Raw genomic sequence first — 6,627 nt, 5'->3', positions numbered from 1 at the left:
CACAGGTTTGAAAGAGAACCAACAACAAAGCCTTTCAGTCCAGGACATCTATGCTGCTCTGTTTGTCACCGCTCGTGTACATGTGGTAGTGGCTCAGATTGCAAGGAGCCCGTCCCAGTTTCTGACTCTGTAGGGGGCGTTAAGACAGAACAACGTTGGTTGACAAGAAGTGTTGACCAGCGCCAAAAAGATGTACTGAGGGAGGCACTCTATGAGTACCGAGACTCTTTGGTCCAAGAGAAGAAATTGCTTGTGTCGGTAGATCTAACCACAGGTAGTAGTGTACTAGTATGTCCGATTGGTCCACAGCAAGTAAATTCTATGGATGACATCCCCGCGCGCATTAATTTTCGCCTGATTTCAGAAAAAAAAAGAATTTTTTTCTTCTGCTGGGACCGTCAACATGACGATAAAGTACCAAAATGAGCAAATATATTGTATTGTAGGCTAATGATTGTACTTGTACAAGTGACGCTTACGAGGTACCCAGGACTGTAGTTGTAGAAATAAAACTTATTGGATATATAGAAGCTATTAGTGTGCTTACCAACTTTGTTGATGATGCCAGTCGACCACACTAGTGTCACTTTTACCACACCAGTACATGTCTTAAAAACAGGAATGAATGCCTTGTTGGCTCTGATATCATGTTTTGTCCCTTTAATTCTTTTTACAACAGTCGTCACAACTTCATGGTGCCTATTTTTGAAAATGTAGCCATCTTGTTATTTTCACCTATCTTGTTTTTCTTCGCCCTATCGCACTATTTTTGCAGTCTGCAGAGGATGTCATCCATAAAATTTACTTGCTGTGGCCTTGGTAAAATTCCCGGAATTTACACCAAGTCTTAAGCGCGTGCGCAATTGCATCATCCCATTGGAGGGTAATAACACGGGAAGGGTTGACGGATCGTCATGGTTTTTGATCTCTAGATAACTTGGGGAATGCCTTCTATAATCAAGTTCTATTAATGCAAACCAGGGGCTAGTTTGCACAATAATTAATTCGCAGCATTTCATAACAGGACAGTCAAACGTACATGTATTACATTAGTAACTGAGAAAGAATATATTTATAGATATTCATAGATACTAAATATGCAAATTGCTACCTAGCTCCGCAATGTAGTATGTTATATACATCCAATGTGTATAATGGACCATCGAGATAAAACATGTCAATATTGACGACTTAATACATTGCATGGACGTTTCCACAAAGTAATATAGTTTTCTTGTACAACCCTTTAAGAAAAATATACAACTCCTGCAATACAGATAATTATTTTTGACTTGTTGCTTGCAACAATGATGATGTAACATTCTTTGTTTCACAATGCAGTCCACTATATTGTGTAACCCATATGTCTAATGTACAATCCCTATAAACAATCTCATCAATGACTACAAGTTACTGTGAAAAACAAACCCTGCTTTTTCAACAATGTATTGTACCGGTAGTAACTGTTACACGTACAACCCTTTTAAAACTTATAATATATGCCCCTGTATACAATATCATCATTGCAATTATTCTTGGTGTACTGATTATCAAATCTTATGGGAAACATGTACACCCCACTATGTATAAAGTACTGTCCCTATATAGTACCATTTTGTTGTTGACCTTTGGGGCACTTCCTGCGGAGACGGGGTAAGACTGCAGCCCACGCTGGTATCGGCATGACGTAATGCCACCTAAATATAGCACGATTGCGTAATACCCACACCACACACACTATTTTCCAAGTACAAACATCCCCTGCAAAACCGTCAAAAGCCACTAAACGAAAAAAACGCCTCGTACGTTTCTTCTCCTTCTCAAGAACTACCCACATACCAAGTATCAGATCAATCTGTCCGGGCGTTCGCGAGATTTTCTGTTCACAGACACGCACCATACAACGGTTTCCAAACATACCTATTGCATTCTGCTAATTACCTCCTAATTTGCATAACAATCATACAATTATGTACATCACTACGTAAGCATACCTACAGTCATTCCGATCCATCGACCCCTGCTTCCATAATTCCTTCTCAAAACCTAACACAAGAATGACTTTCACCGCCCCAGCAAAACCCCTAAGTGGCCAAAACTTACACACCTTACTATTCATTTACACCGCTACATACAAACAAGGCTTTACAACATTACAAAGCGTATCTTACTGGAGTTGTACATTGCAACTAGACATTTTCAGAAGTACTGCAGTCGACAAACACTACCCTTGACCTTGACCTACACTGACCTTCCTTTATCGAGGACCTGGTATCGGCGACGAAACGCTGCTGTCGATCTCACCACGTCTTTACCGCGCGCGATCATAGGTGTGATTTTGTTTTCTATGCTATCAAACTTATCATGATTGTAAACACATGAAACAAGCACAAGGCCTGCTTATATGAATGAGTCACAAAAAAAGTGCCCAAAATCCCCTACTTCTGTTTAACACTGTATCGTCCTGTTGATATTGGCGCGTGTATCACTGTTTCAATCAATCCTCTTTTCATCTCACATTTGGTATTCGAAACATACAAGGTTTTAATACTCTACTCAGATATTCTAAAAAGAAACTTGGATGTTCTGTATACCAAACGTTAAATGAAAAAAAGGTTTGATTGAATCATTGTCACCCGCGGCCATAACAACTGGACGATAGTTTTGAACAGGAACGGGGAAATTTGGGCACTTCTTTTTCGTGACCCACTCACGTTAGCATGCCTAGTGTATGTTCCATGAGTTAACAATGATAATGAGTTGATACCATTGGAAGGAAAATCATGCAAGCTTTCTATAGATAGATATATAATATATTGAAATTAATACAGAAACAACAGAAAAATTATCAACCGAAGTTGATATTCCAACCTTTTTGTGCTGAGTGTATATCGCTGCAATCTGTACATTCGTGACAACTGATATTCCCCACTATCACATAATCTAGCCCAATATTTACACGGACTTCTGTGTGTAGAAATTGACCACCTTGCAAACATGACAAATAAAGTCCTAGGGAGTTTCGGGAAAATAAAAGTGCCGCCACAATGACTGCATTTACAGTAGAAACAAGATCAGCAGATCTAATCAATCAAGATAGAGCAGAAGTTGGGCCTTTAGAAGTGTTCATATTACAGAAACTTGTGTACCTTATCATGTTCGAGCGTGTTCCCAAGTGATCCTCATTAATCATGTACTCTCAAAAGTCTCCCCCATGATAGGCGCCACCAGTCAACTTTACACACACACCAATGACCTTATGTCATAAATCAAGCTTTCTACAACGATCTTGTAAAAGATAATAATATGATCAACCCAGACAAACACTTCCCACTCAAAGTCAACATGTCGACGTTCACAGACCTGGTCATCCTTTTCCTCCTCTGCTTCGCTCTTTACAGACTCCTACAACAGGTAAGAAATCTAAGCGCACAACCCGCCGTACGTGTAATTTGTCCGTACGTCTTCTCTAAACCACCCCGGCTACGTATTTATCCATACGTACAGACTGTACAAAGCACACGCGTCACCAGCACTGGCACGTACGGAAGCCACATTCGAGCAGCCGACTGGCAGACAAAGTTTGGCCGGCAAGTAAAGATGTAAGCCGTGTCTGTGTGCACCAAAATCCGTACGCTGCCCTACGACTTCATACGAAGGCGCAGCTCAACACTTCATGCACACAAAAATTTCCTACCTTTTGCCAAGTAAACACCACGTATTTGCACGTACGACGGGTTATGTCCATACCTTATATAACGTCAATAATCTATGTCATTTTACATGACTGGAATTTAGTATCAAGCGTTCCAACTGTTAAATCTTTTCAGAATGTACAGACGCCTCAGACACTGCCTGACTTTCAGTATTGCTGACATGTTGTACAAGACTATGATATTGCCTATTTTCGACTATTGTGATACTGTCTGGGGAACCTGTGGGGCCACCAAACAACGGCAACTACAAATACTACAAAACAGAGCGGCTAGGGCGGTGCTACAACGTAGGCAACGGGACATCAGCACTGTGAACCTCCACCAAACTCTCAACTGGAAATACCTGGCTGATAAGCGATTTGAGCACACGTGCATTATGGTTTTCAAATGTCTGACAGGCTTGGCTCCAACATACCTATCCGCCACTTTTCAGCACAACTCTCGTATCCATACTTACAACACTAGGCAGACCACTAAACTACACCCACCAAGCTACACCACCACATGTGGACAAAAAACATTTGCATACACTGGCACTAGCCAGTACAACAAACTAGCAGATAACATAAGAAACATCATGTCACAACACTAAAAGGCTTTAAAACAGCTCTGAAGAACATATGTTTATCTGACCTCAAGTAATATTGTCTCTCATGTGCCTTACTGTTCTTTAAATTTTTTTTGTTTGCTCAATCTCTACATATTATTTTAGTATCCATGCTTTGTAAATTTCAGTTTCATTAATTTTCGTTTTACACAAGATTTGATATATAATTTGACCTCTGACCTCCACCCCATCTCTTGACATATTGATTTCGACCTTGGAACGTTTTCGACATGAGTATGGACACTGATTATGATTTGACGCACCGGTTTTATGTTTTCTGTACTGTATGCTCTCCCTGGGTGTTCAAAGTTTGACTGATTGTTATCACGTTTTTGTCCTGTATTTATTATTTACATGTTTGTTTGATGGGCCCCCTTGGAAATCAACTACTGTATGCACTGTTGTAGGGGTAACCCATCTGTCTCAAGTCTCAAGATGAAATAAATAAATAAATAAGTGTATTCTCACAAAGCGTGCTAAATAACAACGACCTTCACAATGTACCACATACAATTTCTTGTGCTATAACAGTTATTGAACTTGCGTCTTCTATAGTACCATCAATCCAAAACAGCTTTACAGACAAACCTACTTCAAAAAATACCCTCATGACCTGCGTAATTCTACCTGCAACGGTTAACATTAGCAGAAAACAACAATAATACTTTCTTAACTAGGCGGACATTACAAGTACATCATAAGAAAACAAAAGTTACGCCTATTTCACTATCATGTGTAACCATTTTTTTTCTTGACATGTTATCAATTGATAGCAAAAGGTACACAACCTATATATATATCTATGTTAGATATTCATTTCCCAACACCTTACACAACAAGAAACATGTCACAAAAAGAATTTTGAAAATTGGTCAATGTTTGGTGAAAATATTGACCAAAATATGAGTCTGTACAGTGTCTTCAAGACCTTGTCTAAAAACTGCCATAACTAAGTAAGCCATAGATGGTAAAAAACGGTTCAAACTCGGCAGAGAGGTAAAACAGAGCATTATGGTTGTAAAAAGTATAATGTTATGATGTTAAGTATTATACATTTATTATAAATTCTAATATAATATAATGCATATTTTTTTGACAAAAAAGCAAACCGAGGACCTATTCCCAGCATTAGAAACGTATGATTTTTGGAGGGTACATACTTTGATCTACTCCCGTTTAGGAACTGTTTAGCAACATTAAAAATATTATTCCTGTTTTAGTAAACAACCCAAAGGGTGCTCCTCCTGCAAAAAAAAAGATGAAACCCATAAGTGTCCCTTATATTCTTACAAGTAGGGGTTGTTGGGAGTTATTGTGACCTCATATCGCGCGGCCCTATTTTCTTTTGCCCGGTCCCCCGGGTAGTCGTCTTGGGCAGGTTTGACTGTAGTTCAATAATACACGCAATTCAAGCGCAAAGAACCCAATGCTTTTTTTTTTGGCTTTCATTGTCTTGGTGACAACAAAAGTTTTGTCATTTCAGGTCCAAACATTTTCAAGTCCAAACTTAACAAACTAGTGAACTATGGGAAGCCAGAGAAGGTGAAGCCCAAATTTGTCCTCGACATCAATGTTGTCTTGGACAAAGAAAAGAAGGGGTCTACCCTCCCCCCCCTCACACAAAGTGAGGACTTGCGCCTTTAAGAAAAACATGTTTTTCAATGGCAATAGCCAGTAATCCATAATAGTATCAAATGATAAATGATTATGTGCCTTCATGTAGTACGCAACATAGGACATTTGGGTAACTGTACATAGTACTGTTTGTATTCCAAGCAAGTCATTGCTCCTGACTCCAAACAACTTACACGACCTGTTGTGTCTGGGTCACCCCCTATGGGACATAGATCCCTCTCCTCATCAGCCTAGTGTCTAGTCTAGAATCATCACCAATTACTGAAAAGTTACAAAAATGCCCTTGCATAAAATACTAGTGCCCTGTCCATGGCTGTAGAAATGACTGTGCTTAGAACTTGTGTACCCCTTGTGTAATTCATGTTTTCCCAATAATATGGTTCATTTGTAAAAAAAAAATGACCTTGCGTAAAATACCATGTTCATGACTGTAGAAAAAACATGACTGTGTTTAGAACGTGTGTACCCATTGTGTAACCCATGTTTCCCCAATTATATGGTTCATTTGTCAGGACATACAGATGTCAAACCCACCAGAAAAGGCCTGTACAGAGCTGACAGCTGTGGGAGGTACAGTTACTGTAGACACATGAGAAGAGGCACATGTTGCCTCCTTAATTTGTCATGCCGACTGCTTCGGCTCCGGGCTTCGCTTCGGGCGGGCGGCCA

The sequence above is a fragment of the Branchiostoma floridae genome, chromosome 6, assembly GCF_000003815.2.
Source record: "Branchiostoma floridae strain S238N-H82 chromosome 6, Bfl_VNyyK, whole genome shotgun sequence".
NCBI classification, from domain to species: Eukaryota; Metazoa; Chordata; class Leptocardii; order Amphioxiformes; family Branchiostomatidae; genus Branchiostoma; species Branchiostoma floridae.
Note: the sequence above shows the minus strand (reverse complement) of the source record.